This window comes from Pholis gunnellus, assembly GCF_910591455.1.
Source record: "Pholis gunnellus genome assembly, chromosome: 12".
Classification (NCBI taxonomy): Eukaryota; Metazoa; Chordata; class Actinopteri; order Perciformes; family Pholidae; genus Pholis; species Pholis gunnellus.
The window spans coordinates 11001797-11013173 of NC_136539.1; the positions used below are offsets into that span (position 1 = coordinate 11001797).

An 11377-nucleotide genomic window follows, 5' to 3' on the forward strand; every position below is an offset into this window, starting at 1 on the left:
TGTTCAGTTGTACCTAACTCGCTTATTTGCAAAGGTCACTGTTCATTTTCCCTCCAACCTCCACTCTTGCAAGCGGTTTGGTTTAGACACTAAAAGCCGTCGTCGTTACGTCTTACATACAGTTAAAAGTGAGTTGAAGCATGAGAAACTGGTTTCATTAACAGTAAATAGAAACCACAATCTGGCCTAAACTTACCCACATGCGCAACTCAGGATGCTAGCCCCGTCATCTGGAGGCCTGCGCTTTGTACGTGTCCATCAAAAGGTATTTGTCAGAAGAAATAAACATAGCGTCTGCAAAGCAGGGTTGCGAAATGAGCACCAGAATTAAAAAAAATTAGATATGGAGTTGAATTAAGATCAGTTGAAATCAACGATTGACGGAAATCAACAGTAGATTTATCTGTTCCTAACCCTCTGACGCACGCGTTAATACACCTTTTTCCTGTTCATATCCACCTCTTACAAAAAAATCAACAGAAAAAACTGAATATTTCAGCAGCTTGATTAATACGTAACACAAAGCTGATAGACGGGCCATCCTGTCAGTCGCTCTTTCAGTTTTTGCCATCGGTTGCACTCCTCTTTTTCTCTTCTTGTGCACACATGCACACAGACACACACTCAAGCACGGATATGTGTGAAATATTAAACACCGACTTAGAAAAGGACACACACTTAATGCAGATTTGCTTTCACCATGTCCTGCATGCAGCCGGGAGACGATGAATACTTAATCAGACAAACTGTTTAATAATCTCTCCTCTTGCTACAACGCCAGACAAACGATACATATTCCCTCTCCAAGCCATCTCTGGTACCACTGATTTAAATTCATGCGCTGTGCACGCACGTACGGGAGAATCATACAGTATTCAGGATCGAGAACAGAGGTGTTTGCTCTTCTGATGTCTCTCTGTGTTCTGCCAGGGGTTTTCCGAGAGGCATCTCAAATATTCTTCAAACATCCATCAATGCCTGAAGGGGTCAAAGACCATCCACCGTCACACACACACACACACACACACACACACACACACACACACACACACACACACATACACATGCACATGCAGCATACACATTCAATTAGTTTCTTTCTTGCTCCTGGAGTTTCCTTTAATCAAATTTTTTTCTATTTATCTCTTTCTCTGAGGCCAGCAGAAGAAGTGTGATTCAGAGGCAGCCTGTGTGTGTGTGTGTGTGTGTGTGTGTGTGTGTGTGTGTGTGTGTGTGTGTGTGTGTCCCTTTAAGGGCTCCTAGTCTTGACGAGGTATTCTTGAGGCTTCCTGTAGTACGAGCATTTGTGTGTGGGAGAGCCATGCAGAATCTGATAAGGTCACTCTGTAGTGCTCACAATATTGCTCTGCCCTCATGTTTTACCAGTTGCAAATATCGAAGAGAAGGAAGGAGGGATGACGAATGCAATCAAAGCAGCTAATTATCGGTAATCATGGTTGTGTCAAGACAGATGGGTTGGAGAGTGCTTTTTTTTTTAAACATTAATTGAAACAAATGACGCTGAAGCAATGCTCTCTTTTCTTGCTTGTTGGGCCGGCCTCTTCTCACTCAGTCTCCTGTGACTATGGCCAAGGGCACCTGCTGACTGCCACCGCTGACGACCTCATTCATTAACCTGGCATTTGGACACAAAACAATCTGTCAGCGCGTGTGTGCACACACGTTTGCACACACAAACACGTACCGTAACAACAAACACATACACTCAACAGAGTGGGAGGAGACATGTGTCCAAATTAGCATAAGCTACATCAGACGTGTAACATCCCTTCAGACACACAAAGATATATGAGACACACGTTTATAAGGCTGCTCTGCAAACATCAAATAGAAGCTTGTTTTTTTTTCTTCTCCCGGCCCTCTACTGAGCTTGCACTGTAACAAGATTTAGTGTAAGATCATGTATCAATTCTCATTGTATTGTAATAAATTAGAAATAAATTAGACACCATGTGATCATTTTTGTACCTTGTAGGTACACACACACACACACACACACACACACACACACACACACACTTTCTTTGCATGCTGTCCTACCGCATTGTTGATGTGAGGAGGAGTAGGAAGTCGGAAAGAGAACATTACAGCAGCCTCTGCTGTTGCATACAACTAAATCAGTTCCTCACCATTCACTGCTTCAAAGCCTCCTCAGCCTGTTCCTCTTTATTCACCACCACCACAGTTTCCCAGTCCCCATACATAATCAACTTTGCTTTGAAAATGCATGGCCTGGCCTTTATCATGCGCAATGTGGCACTTTCATGCAATCAAAACAACAATCTTAACTGAAAACCAAACCTCATAAAAGCCAGATTGCATGAGTGACAGGCTTGTGTATTGTTAATCACACCTGTCTACCTCTGACACCTTTGATAGGTGTGAGTTTCCTGTTGCTGTTTGACATTCTGTGTATAAGAGGGCAGAATTAAAGGAAATGAACGCCATCTTCTACAGCTCTAAAGCCTTTGCGTGTGTGGGTGGTGGATATATACATGGGCATGGGAATTATTGAATGCCAGCGAAGCCACAGCCTTCTGTAACGTCATCTGCGAGATATGTTCTTATTAAATAGATGAATCTTGATGGGGTCTGCAGGTCAACAGGCATGGCATTTCAAGTAAAATAGTTTATTTGTTATTTGCTGTTTGTTAAATCATATTTGAAGTCTAATCTGGTACAGTACTATCTTCTCTTAGCATTCACAGATGAGTGATATAAAGTGTTCTTCAACCTTTCTCTTCAAGGTGAAGTGGAGCAGAGCACCTACCCGGCTCATGTTCCACCGCAATTCTGCACAGACAAAGAATCTACAACCACGGCTAAAATGAATGCTGGTCATCATCTTCTGCTTATGTCTTATCCTTGGGTACCATCCATTTGCTAGTTCCAGCACCTGGTGCATTGCCAAAATATATAAAATATGCATATATATACGTATATATACAGTATATAAATATACATAACTTCTCTCCCTTCTTGTAGTCTAGGTGTAGAGGCTTTGTTGCTGTTTGTGATGCTCAGGATTTAGATTTACTGCACTGACCTGTAAATACTTTCTGAATTAATTGATTGTCATCAAAAAGATCTATATACATAAACGTTCTGAATCTGATAAAGTACATCCATCCATCCATTATCTTTGACTGCTTATCGTTTTCAGGGTTTCAGGGGAGCCGAACCCAGCTGAGAAGGGGCGAAGGCAGGCTACACCCTGGACAAACTCAAGCAGCCAACATCCACTTTATAATTCACACCCGTGCTGATCCTACTGTGGCCTGTCGAAATGTCTTCTGTGATAGTCTCTGTGTGAAGGTCTATTCATGCTTAACACCTGAGGTTTTCAGACCCGTTATACAGTCGTACAATATTTGTTGTTTTATATCACATTGAGCACCACAAGAGTCTCTTTATCAAGACCTGGTTATGGCTTCTATTAGCATGAGTCACTTGTGAAAATGCACTCAACAGTTTAGGGTCACTATGTGGCTAAAATGTGTTTAGCACTTCGCAGTAGTGGGTTTCCTGTCGTTGAGCACTGCACGTGTGCTTCTTATATTCTGTTTAAGACATGATTGAGGAAAAGGAAATAAGAATAGTGATTACTAATGATATATATTATATAGAGGTTCAATTCTCAATGTTCCAATTGTATGAGTCTCATGTGAACTAATGTTTCTTTGTTCCTCAGACTTACAACACATAGCTAAGTTCTGAGCAGGCAAACCATCTAACTAACCAGGAAATAACCACTTCCTTTTCTCTGTGCCTCCTCCACAAATACATTTCAGACGTGATGCTGAACTTTCAGTCAGTCTTTGTCAGTCTGATGGTCGTCATGTTCAACCGAGACCAAGCAGCTCTTCTCTCCATTCAGCTAATAATTATGAGCCAAGTCTTTGCAGGTACAGTGGACATTTGTGTTCGTTATGCATGCTAATTCTGTAAATGTAATTATAGATTATGTTTGTATTGATTGGTTGTTTCCTCCAATGTTAGAGAATGATCCAGTTGAGCACAGGGATGAGCTGGTGTCCAGAGGAGACTCCGTCACCTTCACCTGCAACATATCCAAGACAGATGTAACGCAAATCAGATGGACCAGAGGCAGATCTGATTTTGTCTTTTCATTCCAAGTTAATCAGACTTTTTCAAATTTCACCTCTGACAAAATAACAATAGACAAAAATTTACCTTCAAAGATGATTATTTTTGACGTTCAGCATGACGATGCAGGAACCTACAGATGTTGTTTAATTGACTTAAAAGGTAAAAAGGCTATTGAGTGGAATTTAAAGGTGTCTGTGGAACCTGAAGGTAGGTAGAGCACAAAACACGACTATTCATCTCTACACCAGACACAGTGCATTTCAAAGCTGATACTGTACTTAAATTAATTCACATCTGATTTTGTGCAGAAATCAGTCCATTGTGGTATTCTCTATACATCACAGCTGCAATTGGATTTCTTCTATGTGTAATCACTCCAGCTGTTTGCCTCTATAGGTGAGTAATACCTTTTTAGCTTTCAGATTTGTGAGTAAGAACAAATTAATTTAATTCGTCTCTGCTCTGGTGCAGAGCAGTCGTCTGTACTGGGAACTGTGGTCGATTTCAATTCCTGACTCACACTTATTGGTATCTTGCCATGCACTTAAACCTGGTTTACTGCGAAAAGGTATTATAATATCTGCACCGTCCAAATGAAAGCTACAGTAAATGTAAATTCCTTTGTGACACTCATAGCATTGACCTTGGATACAGCAGTTAACGATGCAATCTCACCCAGTATAGCTGATATGCTCTGCTTTAGCCGTCATCCAACACATTTAACATACAAGCACTACCAACGAGGACCCTAAGAATAACCTACTGTTAGAAACAGCCATCATAACAAAGGGTTTATTTCTTTCTTTCTCAAAAAACATTATTAGTTATGCAATTAATGCCATCCAAAGAAAAAGAAAAGAACAGTTTATCATTTTCTTCAGGAAGTTACAGTTGATTTGTATATTGTAAAGACAGTGCACATAAGGAAATGTGTTACTTCTGCATCGAAGTCCGTCAACTTCAAAATGACAGACAGAGCGCCCCTACCCCACTGTCAGTGTGCGGTACTTTAAATTAGGACTCGTTGCAAACATGCCCTCTACAAACTCCATAAATACTTCTTTTAAAACTGGCAGCGTTTTGCTCCTTTTGACTGGGGTTGCCCAGGACTCCACTACATTAGTATTTTTACAGAAACAAAGAAAAATGATTTGACGTCATTAGGAACAAATTGATTGACAAAGTAGTGAAATAATATATAAATGTTATGATAAAGCACCCGTAAGATATGACAAGTGTACCTCTGGGGTCTGCAGGGACTCAGCTGGATTAAGGTTAATCATGGTGGAGTTTGGTCGAGGTATATATTGTGCACAGTGGAAGATGCAAAGACATAGGAGGAAGTGCACAAAGTGATAGACATGAAAATGAGGTCAGGGTCGTAGCCGCCACTTGGTACACTGAGCTCATGTCGTTTGCACTTTGTGTTTGATATTTGTCTTTGCTATTTTCTTTAAAAGTTTGATAGAGTAATATGGGTTTCTTTAAGGATTTAAGTTATAATAACAGAAATGTGCTTACATATATTTTTACATTCATATAACTGCATGTACAATATTTTAACACTTGAATAAACAATAATCGAATGCAGAGACAGTTATTTACCAATATGTTAGGAGTAGTTACATTTACACAGTCTTACATTTACAACCGGCCCTTTCAGGGAAACCGTGATGCTGATGTGGCCCAGAGTGAAAATGAGTTTGAGACCCCTGCTTTAGGGAATATACACATGTTTTGACCTTTTTTATTTCATTTAACAAAATATATCAAACTGCTCAATGCATAGTCTTTATGATAAAACAAATCATTTTCCCTCATAAAATATATTCTGAAGTTAGAAATGTTTCCTGAAATAAATGAGGAAATATCTAATCAAGGAAGAAGTCAAAAGAAAAAGAAACTTGATTCTCTCACACTTTGGTGGATGCTCAACACCATAATGTTGAAAAAAATCCATTGCAGTCGTAGTATCCATTACAGAAGTAAAGTAAAAGTACAGACGTATTATCAGCAAAATGCAGAAAGCAACAGTACTCATTTTTGAAAATGACCCCCTGTGAGTGATATATTTTACATTATGACATTATTAGATTGCACAAAGCACAAAGAGGCTAACGTAAAAGGTGTTACTTATGACCTAAAATCCTTACTGTGGCTGCTACAGTGCTTAAACCACACTTTGGTCACATGCTTTGATTCAGATAGCTACAGCGTAGCTGCATGCACAGAGAAAGTATACGCTGTGATGTCACTAAAAAGTCATGCAAACAGAATAACTGCAAAGACTCGACAGCTGATGCAATGGGTTTCAACAAACTATTGCTTCACTTTAAGTTTGGCCAATATCCATCCGTTCATTATCTTTAACCGCTTATCCTGTTCAGGGAGGGGGAGATGGGATGTTCATGCTTTTAGAGACATTTTTCGCATAACTTAAAATGTTCCAAGCCAAAGCATTATTGTCACAAGCAAGCAGAACCAAATGTTAGTAAATCGAACCCTATAATTGCAATCACTACAGTATTAAATATTAAAAAGAAAATATAATTTACATAGAGTCACGGCCCATAACAATACTTCTGTCGCTCTTTGTTGCGAGAACAAAGACTGACCGGAATGTCTTCACGAAAAAAGACAAATCATTTTTTTTTTTTCATCATGTTTTGTGCAATCTAATAAAGTCATACTGTATCGAACAATATATCACTCACAGGGGCTCATTTTTAAGAATGAGTACTGTTACTTTGGATGTATTGTTTTAAGTCAATTTTGCTGAAAGTATGTATGTACTTTTACAGAATATTTTAGGATTGCAGTATTAGTACTTGTAAGTAAAGGATCTGACTACTCCTCCTGTAACTGTTCGTGAATAAATTATCATTACAAGACGGTGTTTAACTTTTGAACTTTATCTTTTCAGAAAACTCAGGGCCAGGACACAAAATCCAGTCCAGGACCGATTTTATCTCCACTCAGTAGAAGAGGTTCGAAGAACTTTGTCATCTTCTTTCCTTTTCTTTCTCTGTTACAGCGTTGAACTTTAATTTTCACTTCCTATCTCTACAGATGACCCTCCCTCCACCGCAGGAAGCCACAGGCAGCCGGACTCAGTACGCAGAGAGGCTCAATTCAATCTATGGCCTCTAGGCCTACTGAGCTGACAAGACATTTGAATGAAAGTTAAACAAGAGACATGGACAAACCCGGTGCTTCAAGGGAAGGCAATCACAGGGAGGACAACTGGGCCACTGACGCCTTTGTACATTATTACATTACATTAAAACCAGTTCTGTCACTTCAAGGACTTTGTTTTCACTTGTGTATTCAGGGTTCTCTTTGCGTTTTCTTGTGTTTATTATGGTTTTATCATTTGTATGATGTGTTGAATGTTTCCGTGTTTGTCGTGCACCATGAGCTCACCAAGGAAAGCTCCTTACAAGTTGTAGGTGACTATCGGCAACTTTAAATTAGTCACCGAGAGGCTGAGCAGGGGAGACTAACCTGCGGACGCGCTGGCAGTCAATTATTTATAAGATCCAGAGGCTGAGTTTTGGGGTAATAGCAACAAACACACTTTTGTGCTGGATAACACACATTCATAAACGTTCAAAATACTTTCTCCTTGGTGTACAGAGGTACTCGACAGCGATCAACAGCGTCAAACAATGATAATAGTGATAATAGTGGTGTAAATAGCGGTCATCAAAAAATAAGACTCCCTTGCCTCCTCTACTTCCATTCATCCAACTAAACTACGGAACAGCGTATATATCCCCATTGCGATCCCCAACACCACGTGACTCAATTACCGGAAGTGACAAAAAAAATGTGTACAAAATGACACAGGCCATACTTGGCTCCTACACAATGTTTGTTTAATAATGTGAACTCAACACGCTTCAATTGGGGATCCGCGCCCTCTAGTGTTCTATGAGAGAATTACACAGGACAGAAACAGATGTTGTTTCTTGTAAAAATGTTTTGTGATCAAAACAATGAGGTATTCCCAAATAGAAGCTGTTGATTCCGTTTGGGAAATGCATATGTAATGGTTATTCTGCTTCTCATAAGCATCAAAAAGTATTCAACATGCACTGAAAGTACACTCAGCAGTAGAAAGGCCCAGCGTAATACGGACGTGGTTTTCCTGCACTTGAACATGTGGATTTTGTGCATTTTAATGCCCACAAATGAAAACATTTTAACGATTTATTTTCAAGAAGCTTAAATTCGCAGGATTCTATTTGAATTATATTATTGTATATTTGACTCTCACAAGACTTCATTTTATGTTTCTCTAAAGATACACAGAAAGAGTAATTAAGCACTTCCTTTACTCTGTGCCGGAATTGAGAAAAGTGATTACTAACGATATATTTATTAGAGTTTATTTTCAGGAAGGAGTGAGTTTCAATTCTCAATGTTCCAATTGTATGATTCTCATGTGAACTAATGTTTCTTTGTTCCTCAGACTTACAACATATAGCTAAGTTCTGAGCAGGCAAACCATCTAACTAACCAGGAAATAACCACTTCCTTTTCTCTGTGCCTCCTCCACAAATACATTTCAGAGGTGATGCTGAACTTTCAGTCAGTCTTTGTCAGTCTGATGGTCGTCATGTTCAACCGAGACCAAGCAGCTCTTCTCTCCATTCAGCTAATAATTATGAGCCAAGTCTTTGCAGGTACTTTGCAGAATGATCCAGTTGAGCACAGAGATGAGCTGGTGTCCAGAGGAGACTCCGTCACCTTCACCTGCAACATATCCAAGACAGATGTAACGCAAATCAGATGGACCAGAGGCAGATCTGCTTTTTCGTTTTCAATCCAAATGAATCAGACTTTTTCAAATTTCAGCTCTCACAAAATAACAATAGACAAAAACTTACCTTCAAAGATGATTATTTCTAACGTTCAGCATGACGATGCAGGAACCTACAGATGTTTTTTAACTGGCATAGAACGTAGGAGGGCTATTGAGTGGAATTTAAAGGTGTCTGTGGAACCTGAAGGTAGGTAGAGCACAAAACACGACTATTCATCTCTACACCAGACACAGTGCATTTCAAAGCTGATACTGTACTTAAATTAATTCACATCTGATTTTGTGCAGAAATCAGTCCATTGTGGTATTCTCTATACATCACAGCTGCAATTGGATTTCTTCTATGTGGAATCACTACAGCTGTCTGTCTCTACGGGTGAGTAATCATTTATTGCTGTGTGTGGAAGTTGTAGACATTGTAGTAGTAATTAGTAATCATCATTACAAAAGTTACATATTGTATGTGTTTCATTCACTGTAGATGACTTAATTTTAAAGCAGTGTAAAAAAACAAATGTGCCTTTGATTAATCTTTAAGGACAATGGCTTCCTCCTCCCTCCCCCATCTGTGGTCATCGTGTGATCGTGTGGCAGTTACATCGTTAGACATTTATGTATCTTCTACATTCACTCAATTTGTTTCACACTTTATTGTTAAGTTGCCGTTGAATCATGGGGAATTTAAATGAAGTCGATGGATTGTTGCAGAAACCCGTTTGACAGCCGCCATTTTGACTTGTCAAAGCAGGAAAAGAAAAGATTGAACTAACATTAATTAAGGGTAGCTCTATTCCCTCAAGTAGCCCAGTGGGCCTTGGTAGTGAGTGAATATGCACAATACACCAGAACCCTGGAGCTGGCTAACCTAAATGGAACGTAGCCATCAATCATGCTTCCACCTGTGCTTTTCCTGCTTTAACAAGTCAAAATGGCTGCTGTAAAAAAGGGTCTAATTCTTGTCACCATGACAAAAAAAATAGCTAGTTATAACTTGAAAAGTTTCTAATTTCAACAAAAACATTTACAAGTTTTTTTCATGTTGCTGGAGCTGCAGGTACACCGAGCGTTAAACAAACTTGGTGACCCTGGTTTGAATCAGGAGCATTGAGAATGTTGAATACGGTTCATTATTTAGCTAATGAAATAGTGGTCTTCCTCTTTGTGTTAATCTTAGCACATGAGTCTGCACACAAACCTAGCAACCTTCACTGTCTGAATGGACATATTATATCCATATTTAATAATGTTTTTTTTATAATATTTTATTCATACTATTTTATCAAAATTTTAGCCACAGATTTTACATCCAAACAACTGTCGGTGGATTGGCCTTCTGATAGAAAACAAAAAGAACGGGTAAAAGAAAGGGGAAGAAGGCAAAGAGCTCTGGGTTTTTAGCAACTCATGCTGCAGAAGACTGGGCAAGACGAAGAGCAGGAAACATAAAGAGGCGAGTAGAGTGAGAGGCAGAAGAGCCTGGAAGGAGAGACAGAGGGCGACAAACTCAAAGAGGAAAAGAGATCAGGAAATTAGAGTAAGAAAATGATGAGATGGAGTAGAACTGAATGTAGTCAGCAAAAATGTCCCGAACTTGTTCCCAACTTCTCAGTTGTGAAGTTTTTCTGCCGCATCTTATTCTTATTAGACTGTTGGTCGGACAAAACAAAACATTTGAATATTACAAAATTAGAACATTGTGATGCGTGTTTTTCTTTCATATTTTCTGGATTAAAATAAAAAAATTGTTCAAGAAAATAATTGTCAGATTAATCAATAATGAAAATAATCAGTTGTAGCCCTATACTAATAGTGTTACATGATACTCACTCAGTACTTAAAGTACTACATTGAGCTGATGTACTTTTACTTAGGTAGGTTTTTATTTGCGTGACATGGAGTACTGTGGTCTTGGTCGCTATACGTTTATGGATTAGATCCTTTACTTAGCTAACAGTACCAATCTTAGTATCAACTCTGTCTCATATTAATGTGTCTGAAACAACTGGAAGCTGCACTGGGGTCTCATCACTGGTCTCAATTTTATTTCGGCATCAAAAAGCTGGACCAAGATCCCAAACCAGGACGAGGACAGCAAGACCCTGAGTTATGTCCAGTATCGTGTTCAGTTGGGAAAAGAGGTCAGAAGAACTTTTTCATTACTCAAACTATTACGTTCTAATGTCTCAAAAAGCATTTCTTCACAATCTCCCCCATTTCCCGCCCATCCGCTCTTTTGTTTCTTGGAGTAATAGTGCGTTTATTTCCCTACAGGTGGCTCCCCTCCAACCAACCAGCTGTGCAGAATACCTGACGAATCCCAAGCCAGTCTGTACTTCAAGAGGCTCAATGCAATCTCTGGCCTGTTCAGCATGAAGTTCAGTGTAAAGCCAAAGAGGAAACAAGAGATGTTGGAAAGAG

At 39.3% G+C, this 11377-nt stretch overlaps 1 long non-coding RNA gene across 1 annotated transcript; it reads left to right on the forward strand.

Annotated features, from left to right (window-relative positions):
* The first annotated feature begins 3841 nt into the window (after nucleotides 1-3841).
* Nucleotides 3842-7420, forward strand: LOC306704358. The gene is made up of 5 exons (XR_013767310.1): nucleotides 3842-3926; nucleotides 4021-4338; nucleotides 4440-4527; nucleotides 7055-7118; nucleotides 7201-7420. It is a non-coding gene; the product is annotated as an uncharacterized lncRNA (long non-coding RNA).
* Nucleotides 7421-11377: the final 3957 nt, after the last annotated feature.